Source organism: Salmo salar, chromosome 26 (assembly GCF_965601325.2).
Source record: "Salmo salar chromosome 26, fSalSal1, whole genome shotgun sequence".
Classification (NCBI taxonomy): domain Eukaryota; kingdom Metazoa; phylum Chordata; class Actinopteri; order Salmoniformes; family Salmonidae; genus Salmo; species Salmo salar.
In genome coordinates this window covers 52,580,001-52,590,000 of record NC_138316.1, presented here as the reverse complement: position 1 = coordinate 52,590,000, position 10,000 = coordinate 52,580,001, and the positions used below count along the sequence as shown (strand labels likewise).

The following is a 10,000-nucleotide window of genomic DNA, read 5'->3' as shown; positions in this document are numbered from 1 at the left end:
CACCTGTTATACCCTGGGATGAAAGGCTAGTTCTGAATCACCTGTTATACCCTGGGATGAAAGGCTAGTCCTGATTCACCTGTTATACCCTGGGATGAAAGGCTAGTCCTGATTTACCTGTTATACCCTGGGATGAAAGGCTAGTCCTGATTCACCTGTTATACCCTGGGATGAAAGGCTAGTCCTGAATCACCTGTTATACCCTGGGATGAAAGGCTAGTTCTGAATCACCTGTTATACCCTGGGATGAAAGGCTAGTCCTGATTCACCTGTTATACCCTGGGATGAAAGGCTAGTCCTGATTTACCTGTTATACCCTGGGATGAAAGGCTAGTCCTGATTCACCTGTTATACCCTGGGATGAAAGGCTAGTCCTGATTCACCTGTTATACCCTGGGATGAAAGGCTAGTTCTGATTCACCTGTTATACCCTGGGATGAAAGGCTAGTCCTGATTCACCTGTTATACCCTGGGATGAAAGGCTAGTTCTGATTCACCTGTTATACCCTGGGATGAAAGGCTAGTTCTGATTCACCTGTTATACCCTGGGATGAAAGGCTAGTCCTGATTCACCTGTTATACCCTGGGATGAAAGGCTAGTTCTGAATCACCTGTTATACCCTGGGATGAAAGGCTAGTTCTGAATCACCTGTTATACCCTGGGATGAAAGGCTAGTCCTGATTCACCTGTTGATTGATGTTATACCCTGGGATGAAAGGCTAGTTCTGATTCACCTGTTATACCCTGGGATGAAAGGCTAGTCCTGATTCACCTGTTATACCCTGGGATGAAAGGCTAGTTCTGATTCACCTGTTGATTGATGATATACCCTGGGATGAAAGGCTAGTTCTGAATCACCTGTTGATTGATGATATACCCTGGGATGAAAGGCTAGTTCTGAATCACCTGTTGATTGATGATATACCCTGGGATGAAAGGCTAGTCCTGATTCACCTGTTATACCCTGGGATGAAAGGCTAGTCCTGATTCACCTGTTATACCCTGGGATGAAAGGCTAGTTCTGAATCACCTGTTATACCCTGGGATGAAAGGCTAGTCCTGATTCACCTGTTATACCCTGGGATGAAAGGCTAGTTCTGAATCACCTGTTATACCCTGGGATGAAAGGCTAGTCCTGATTCACCTGTTGATTGGTGTTATACCCTGGGATGAAAGGCTAGTCCTGATTCACCTGTTGATTGATGTTATACCCTGGGATGAAAGGCTAGTCCTGATTCACCTGTTATACCCTGGGATGAAAGGCTAGTCCTGAATCACCTGTTATACCCTGGGATGAAAGGCTAGTCCTGAATCACCTGTTATACCCTGGGATGAAAGGCTAGTTCTGAATCACCTGTTATACCCTGGGATGAAAGGCTAGTCCTGAATCACCTGTTATACCCTGGGATGAAAGGCTAGTTCTGAATCACCTGTTATACCCTGGGATGAAAGGCTAGTCCTGATTCACCTGTTATACCCTGGGATGAAAGGCTAGTCCTGATTCACCTGTTGATTGATGTTATACCCTGGGATGAAAGGCTAGTTCTGAATCACCTGTTGATTGATGATATACCCTGGGATGAAAGGCTAGTTCTGAATCACCTGTTGATTGATGTTATACCCTGGGATGAAAGGCTAGTTCTGAATCACCTGTTGATTGATGATATACCCTGGGATGAAAGGCTAGTTCTGAATCACCTGTTGATTGATGTTATACCCTGGGATGAAAGGCTAGTCCTGATTCACCTGTTATACCCTGGGATGAAAGGCTAGTTCTGATTCACCTGTTGATTGATGATATACCCTGGGATGAAAGGCTAGTTCTGAATCACCTGTTGATTGATGATATACCCTGGGATGAAAGGCTAGTTCTGAATCACCTGTTGATTGATGATATACCCTGGGATGAAAGGCTAGTTCTGATTCACCTGTTATACCCTGGGATGAAAGGCTAGTCCTGATTCACCTGTTATACCCTGGGATGAAAGGCTAGTCCTGATTCACCTGTTATACCCTGGGATGAAAGGCTAGTCCTGAATCACCTGTTATACCCTGGGATGAAAGGCTAGTCCTGATTCACCTGTTGATTGGTGTTATACCCTGGGATGAAAGGCTAGTTCTGAATCACCTGTTATACCCTGGGATGAAAGGCTAGTTCTGAATCACCTGTTATACCCTGGGATGAAAGGCTAGTCCTGATTCAGGCAGGATACTATTCAAAGGCAACATGTTTATTTTTCAAAAGGCAGCATTCTGGTACGAGTCTTTCACAGTGTCTTCACATATTGTCTGTTCTGTGGTTAGATTCCTCCATCTTGTTTTACTGTGGTGGTGGTGGTGTCACTTCCTTAGTACCTCCTGTAGCCGGTCAGGTCTGACTGAGGGTGTATCCCAAATAGCAACCTATTCATTATGTAGATGACCTATGGCCAAAAGCTCTGGTCAAAACTAGTGCACTATACAGGGAATAAGGTGGTATTTGTGATTCGTCCCCTGACTCCGGGTCAGTTTCCTGACAGGTCAGAGCCAGTGGGTCAGTGGATCAGTCCTCTCAGCTGTTGTTCTGTAGAACAGGACGAGGACAACGCTACACACTGAGAGGCTACTTTCACCTACAGAGTTTCAAATGCAAAAAAAAAAAAAAACACTTTTCTTGTTTATATAAAATGTTTTTTTTTAAAGAAAAACACCTAAAAATGTACATTGTCTGTCTGTAAATATTTTCACCAGTGGTGCTCTTTGGTTGTAGTATTGTGTAGGAGGAAGCCTGTGGTAATGTTGAACATGTAGGTATTTAACCAGCGGGGAAAAGCAGCCTTCTCAAACACACAACATGACTTTCCACTAGTCGAAGCTGGAGGACGAACATCTCATCACCTGTCACATCTCTCTTCATCCTAACAAGTTGAAACGTTTTAATAAAGATGGATTGTTTTGTATCCTGAAGGAGGCTGTTGGTTTTCACTGGGATCCTGAGGAGGGTGAAGGTCAGTGAACATGTCTTACTGAGGTGGTGGGGAACACTGGGTCTGTAGTCTGTGTTGAGGTGTGGGGAACACTGGGTCTGTAGTCTGTGTTGAGGTGTGGGGAACACTGGGTCTGTAGTCTGTGTTGAGGTGGTGGGGAACACTGGGTCTGTAGTCTGTGTTGAGGTGGTGGGGAACACTGGGTCTGTAGTCTGTGTTGAGGTGGTGGGGAACACTGGGTCTGTAGTCTGTGTTGAGGTGTGGGGAACACTGGGTCTGTAGTCTGTGTTGAGGTGTGGGGAACACTGGGTCTGTAGTCTGTGTTGAGGTGTGGGGAACACTGGGTCTGTAGTCTGTGGTGGGGAACACTGGGTCTGTAGTCTGTGTTGAGGTGGTGGGGAACACTGGGTCTGTAGTCTGTGTTGAGGTGTGGGGAACACTGGGTCTGTAGTCTGTGTTGAGGTGTGGGGAACACTGGGTCTGTAGTCTGTGTTGAGGTGTGGGGAACACTGGGTCTGTAGTCTGTGTTGAGGTGTGGGGAACACTGGGTCTGTAGTCTGTGTTGAGGTGTGGGGAACACTGGGTCTGTAGTCTGTGTTGAGGTGTGGGGAACACTGGGTCTGTAGTCTGTCTTACTGAGGTGGTGGGGAACACTGGGTCTGTAGTCTGTGTTGAGGTGTGGGGAACACTGGATCTGTAGTCTGTGTTGAGGTGTGGGGAACACTGGGTCTGTAGTCTGTGTTGAGGTGGTGGGGAACACTGGGTCTGTAGTCTGTGTTGAGGTGTGGGGAACACTGGGTCTGTAGTCTGTGTTGAGGTGTGGGGAACACTGGGTCTGTAGTCTGTGTTGAGGTGTGGGGAACACTGGGTCTGTAGTCTGTCTTACTGAGGTGGTGGGGAACACTGGGTCTGTAGTCTGTGTTGAGGTGTGGGGAACACTGGGTCTGTAGTCTGTGTTGAGGTGTGGGGAACACTGGGTCTGTAGTCTGTGTTGAGGTGTGGGGAACACTGGGTCTGTAGTCTGTGTTGAGGTGTGGGGAACACTGGGTCTGTAGTCTGTGTTGAGGTGTGGGGAACACTGGGTCTGTAGTCTGTTGAGGTGTGGGGAACACTGGGTCTGTAGTCTGTGTTGAGGTGTGGGGAACACTGGGTCTGTAGTCTGTGTTGAGGTGTGGGGAACACTGGGTCTGTAGTCTGTGTTGAGGTGTGGGGAACACTGGGTCTGTAGTCTGTGTTGAGGTGTGGGGAACACTGGGTCTGTAGTCTGTGTTGAGGTGTGGGGAACACTGGGTCTGTAGTCTGTGTTGAGGTGTGGGGAACACTGGGTCTGTAGTCTGTCTTACTGAGGTGGTGGGGAACACTGGGTCTGTAGTCTGTGTTGAGGTGTGGGGAACACTGGGTCTGTAGTCTGTGTTGAGGTGTGGGGAACACTGGGTCTGTAGTCTGTGTTGAGGTGTGGGGAACACTGGGTCTGTAGTCTGTGTTGAGGTGTGGGGAACACTGGGTCTGTAGTCTGTGTTGAGGTGTGTGGAACACTGGGTCTGTAGTCTGTGTTGAGGTGGTGGGGAACACTGGGTCTGTAGTCTGTGTTGAGGTGTGTGGAACACTGGGTCTGTAGTCTGTGTTGAGGTGGTGGGGAACACTGGGTCTGTAGTCTGTGTTGAGGTGGTGGGGAACACTGGGTCTGTAGTCTGTGTTGAGGTGTGGGGAACACTGGGTCTGTAGTCTGTGTTGAGGTGTGGGGAACACTGGGTCTGTAGTCTGTGTTGAGGTGTGGGGAACACTGGGTCTGTAGTCTGTGTTGAGGTGTGGGGAACACTGGGTCTGTAGTCTGTGTTGAGGTGTGGGGAACACTGGGTCTGTAGTCTGTGTTGAGGTGGTGGGGAACACTGGGTCTGTACTTTGTTGTTGAGGTGGTGGGGAACACTGGGTCTGTAGTCTGTGTTGAGGTGTGGGGAACACTGGGTCTGTAGTCTGTGTTGAGGTGGTGGGGAACACTGGGTCTGTAGTCTGTGTTGAGGTGGTGGGGAACACTGGGTCTGTAGTCTGTGTTGAGGTGTGGGGAACACTGGGTCTGTAGTCTGTGTTGAGGTGGTGGGGAACACTGGGTCTGTAGTCTGTGTTGAGGTGGTGGGGAACACTGGGTCTGTAGTCTGTGTTGAGGTGGTGGGGAACACTGGGTCTGTAGTCTGTGTTGAGGTGTGGGGAACACTGGGTCTGTAGTCTGTGTTGAGGTGTGGGGAACACTGGGTCTGTAGTCTGTGTTGAGGTGGTGGGGAACACTGGGTCTGTACTTTGTTGTTGAGGTGGTGGGGAACACTGGGTCTGTAGTCTGTGTTGAGGTGTGGGGAACACTGGGTCTGTAGTCTGTTGAGGTGGTGGGGAACACTGGGTCTGTAGTCTGTGTTGAGGTGTGGGGAACACTGGGTCTGTAGTCTGTGTTGAGGTGGTGGGGAACACTGGGTCTGTAGTCTGTGTTGAGGTGTGGGGAACACTGGGTCTGTAGTCTGTGTTGAGGTGTGGGGAACACTGGGTCTGTAGTCTGTGTTGAGGTGTGGGGAACACTGGGTCTGTAGTCTGTCTTACTGAGGTGGTGGGGAACACTGGGTCTGTAGTCTGTGTTGAGGTGTGGGGAACACTGGGTCTGTAGTCTGTGTTGAGGTGTGGGGAACACTGGGTCTGTAGTCTGTGTTGAGGTGTGGGGAACACTGGGTCTGTAGTCTGTGTTGAGGTGTGGGGAACACTGGGTCTGTAGTCTGTGTTGAGGTGTGGGGAACACTGGGTCTGTAGTCTGTGTTGAGGTGTGGGGAACACTGGGTCTGTAGTCTGTGTTGAGGTGGTGGGGAACACTGGGTCTGTACTTTGTTGTTGAGGTGGTGGGGAACACTGGGTCTGTAGTCTGTGTTGAGGTGTGGGGAACACTGGGTCTGTAGTCTGTGTTGAGGTGGTGGGGAACACTGGGTCTGTAGTCTGTGTTGAGGTGGTGGGGAACACTGGGTCTGTAGTCTGTGTTGAGGTGTGGGGAACACTGGGTCTGTAGTCTGTGTTGAGGTGGTGGGGAACACTGGGTCTGTAGTCTGTGTTGAGGTGGTGGGGAACACTGGGTCTGTAGTCTGTGTTGAGGTGGTGGGGAACACTGGGTCTGTAGTCTGTGTTGAGGTGTGGGGAACACTGGGTCTGTAGTCTGTGTTGAGGTGTGGGGAACACTGGGTCTGTAGTCTGTGTTGAGGTGGTGGGGAACACTGGGTCTGTACTTTGTTGTTGAGGTGGTGGGGAACACTGGGTCTGTAGTCTGTGTTGAGGTGTGGGGAACACTGGGTCTGTAGTCTGTGTTGAGGTGGTGGGGAACACTGGGTCTGTAGTCTGTGTTGAGGTGTGGGGAACACTGGGTCTGTAGTCTGTGTTGAGGTGGTGGGGAACACTGGGTCTGTAGTCTGTGTTGAGGTGTGGGGAACACTGGGTCTGTAGTCTGTGTTGAGGTGTGGGGAACACTGGGTCTGTAGTCTGTGTTGAGGTGTGGGGAACACTGGGTCTGTAGTCTTGTCTTAAGGAAACAGACTGACTGGATGACAGTGTCCTCTATCCAGCCGGGCCAGAGGAAGGGAGAACTGGAACAAGGAAAGGAATGATGGATCTGTCACAGATAAATCACACTAGATTCATTTCAACTGAAGATTTTGGTTCGAGAGGCCCTGATTGTTGGGGGTTTTTGTGGGACCCCCGTCTGGACAATATTCTAGGGGAAACACTGAGAGGAAATCCTAAGGCGCTCACCTCTAACCACCGCAGGAGCGGCTGCTCTCTGCTCTGGTCTCGTCTCTCAGGACAAATGATTCCGAGCAGCTCAGAGACAAAGTCCTCAGCCTTCGCCTGTCCTGTCTGGGGGAGGACGAGAGGGACGGGGAGAGGGGTCAGGGAAGGGATGAGAGCTTCACCCATCTTTACCAAACCAATATGGACGCCTCAGGTGACCACTCAGTTTACAGAACATCAACTCTATAATATTAGCAATATAAAAATAAAAAAAAGTTCTTATAAATCAACAATCAAGGGGAAGTTTCCCGGACACAGGTTAAACCTAATCCTGGATTTAACAGCATGCTCAAATGGAGATTTGAGTTTGCGTTTTAGTCCCAGGCTTAATCTGTGTTGAGGAAACTACCGTCAAACGTCTAGTCTGTCTAGTCTTATTACCCAGAGGAAGTAGACCAGATTGGTTATGTTCAGAGTACAGTCCTTGGAGTCCTCTAGTCTTAAGGAGTCCAGGATGAGTCCGGATCAGAAAGACACTGCCTCCCAAACACCATCTCCTCCCAGGACACCATCTCCTCCCAGGACACCATCTCCTCCCAGGACACCATCTCCTCCCAGGACACCATCTCCTCCCAGGACACCATCTCCTCCCAGGACACCATCTCCTCCCAGGACACCATCTCCTCCCAGGACACCATCTCCTCCCAGGACACCATCTCCTCCCAGGACACCATCTCCTCCCAGGACACCATCTCCTCCCAGGACACCATCTCCTCCTCCCAGGACACCATCTCCTCCCAGGACACCATCTCCTCCCAGGACACCATCTCCTCCCAGGACACCATCCTCCCAGGACACCATCCTCCCAGGACACCATCTCCTCCCAGGACACCATCTCCTCCCAGGACACCATCTCCTCCCAGGACACCATCTCCTCCCAGGACACCATCTCCTCCCAGGACACCATCTCCTCCCAGGACACCATCTCCTCCCAGGACACCATCCTCCCAGGACACCATCTCCTCCCAGGACACCATCTCCTCCCAGGACACCATCCTCCCAGGACACCATCCTCCCAGGACACCATCTCCTCCCAGGACACCATCCTCCCAGGACACCATCCTCCAGGACACCATCTCCTCCCAGGACACCATCTCCTCCCAGGACACCATCCTCCCAGGACACCATCCTCCCAGGACACCATCCTCCCAGGACACCATCCTCCCAGGACACCATCTCCTCCCAGGACATCTGACTGTCTGGATGCAAATCACCTTGTTTACCACGACTCAGCAGGATCTCTACAGTCTAAACTATTGTTGGATACGTCCCAAATGGCTCCCTCTTCCTTTTTATACTGCATTGGTTTTAACCAGCAGGGCACTATATAGGGAGTAGGCTTCCATTTGGGACGCAGCCTGTCTCTCATTAAACACAGGAAATCAACAGCCAGTCTGTTGTAATGAAGTAGAGGAATAAAGCTTCATGACAGTTGTTCTCTCCTGCTGACAAACTCAACACACAACATCTAGTTCTGGTGCCAGGACTAGTAAAGACATTCCATACCACGCTGCCAGACGCCACACGCTACCCCACACGCCACACGCTACCCCACACGCCACACGCTACCCCACACGCCACACGCTACCCCACACGCCACACGCTACCCCACACGCCACACGCTACCCCACACGCCACACGCTACCCCACACGCCACACGCTACCCCACACGCCACACGCTACCCCACACGCCACACGCTACCCCACACGCCACACGCTACCCCACACGCCACACGCTACCCCACACGCCACACGCTACCCCACACGCCACACGCTACCTCACACGCTACCTCACACGCTACCTCACACGCCACACGCTACCTCACACGCCACACGCTACCCCACACGCCACACGCTACCCCACACGCCACACGCTACCCCACACGCCACACGCTACGCCACACGCTACCTCACACGCTACCTCACACGCCACACGCTACCTCACACGCTACCCCACACGACACACGCTACCCCACACGCTACCCCACACGCCACACGCTACCCCACACGCCACACGCTACGCCACACGCTACCTCACACGCTACCTCACACGCTACCTCACACGCCACACGCTACCTCACACGCCACACGCTACCCCACACGCCGCACGCTACCCCACACGCCGCACGCTACCCCACACGCCACACGCTACCCCACACGCCACACGCTACCTCACACGCTACCTCACACGCCACACGCTACCTCACACGCCACACGCTACCTCACACGACACACGCTACCCCACACGCCACACGCTACCTCACACGCTACCTCACACTCTACCTCACACGCCACACGCTACCTCACACGCCACACGCTACCTCACACGACACACGCTACCCCACACGCCACACGCTACCTCACACGCCACACGCTACCTCACACGCTAACCCACACGCTACCCCACATGCCACACGCTACCTCACACGCCACACGCTACCTCACACGCTAACCCACACGCTACCTCACACGCCACACGCTACCTCATACGCCACACGCTACCTCACACGCCACACGGTACATCACACGCCACACGCTACCTCACACACCACACGCTACCTCACACGCCACACGCTACCTCACACGCCACACGCTACCTCACACGCCACACGCTACCTCACACGCCACACGCTACCTCACACGCTACCTCACACACCACACGCTACCTCAGCACGACAGTTGGTTTAACCTTCTAACAAGGAATGTGTCCAATCCATCATAGCTACTGGACCAGATGCCTGGTACTGAACACGAGACTGTTACCATAGCTACTGGACCAGATGCCTGGTACTGAACACGAGACTGTTACCATAGCTACTGAACATGAGACTGTTACCATAGCTACTGGACCAGATGCCTGGTACTGAACATGAGACTGTTACCATAGACTTCTATAATGAGACTGATATCAGAAAGTGGTCTACATCTCCTCCTTGTGGATAGGGAGGTGTACTGCAGTGGTCTACATCTCCCCCTTGTGGATAGAGAGGTGTACTGCAGTGGTCTACATCTCCCCCTTGTGGATAGAGAGGTGTACTGCATGCAGTGGTCTACATCTCCCCCTTGTGGATAGGGAGGTGTACTGCAGTGGTCTACATCTCCCCCTTGTGGATAGAGAGGTGTACTGCAGTGGTCTACATCTCCCCCTTGTGGATAGAGAGGTGTACTGCATGCAGTGGTCTACATCTCCCCCTTGTGGATAGGGAGGTGTACTGCAGTG

General features: G+C 51.8%; 1 protein-coding gene across 4 annotated transcripts in view; it reads left to right on the top strand.

Moving 5' to 3' along the window:
- The window catches only part of plekhg4 (pleckstrin homology and RhoGEF domain containing G4), a 202,050-nt gene extending 199,103 nt beyond the window's left edge, over positions 1 to 2,947 (top strand). For all 4 annotated transcript variants that reach the window (XM_082969853.1, XM_082969855.1, XM_082969854.1 and 1 more), the window contains exon 21: positions 1 to 2,947. This exon is cut by the window's left edge and continues 647 nt beyond it. The gene's annotated coding sequence lies outside the window, so the exon portion shown is untranslated.
- Positions 2,948 to 10,000: the final 7,053 nt, after the last annotated feature.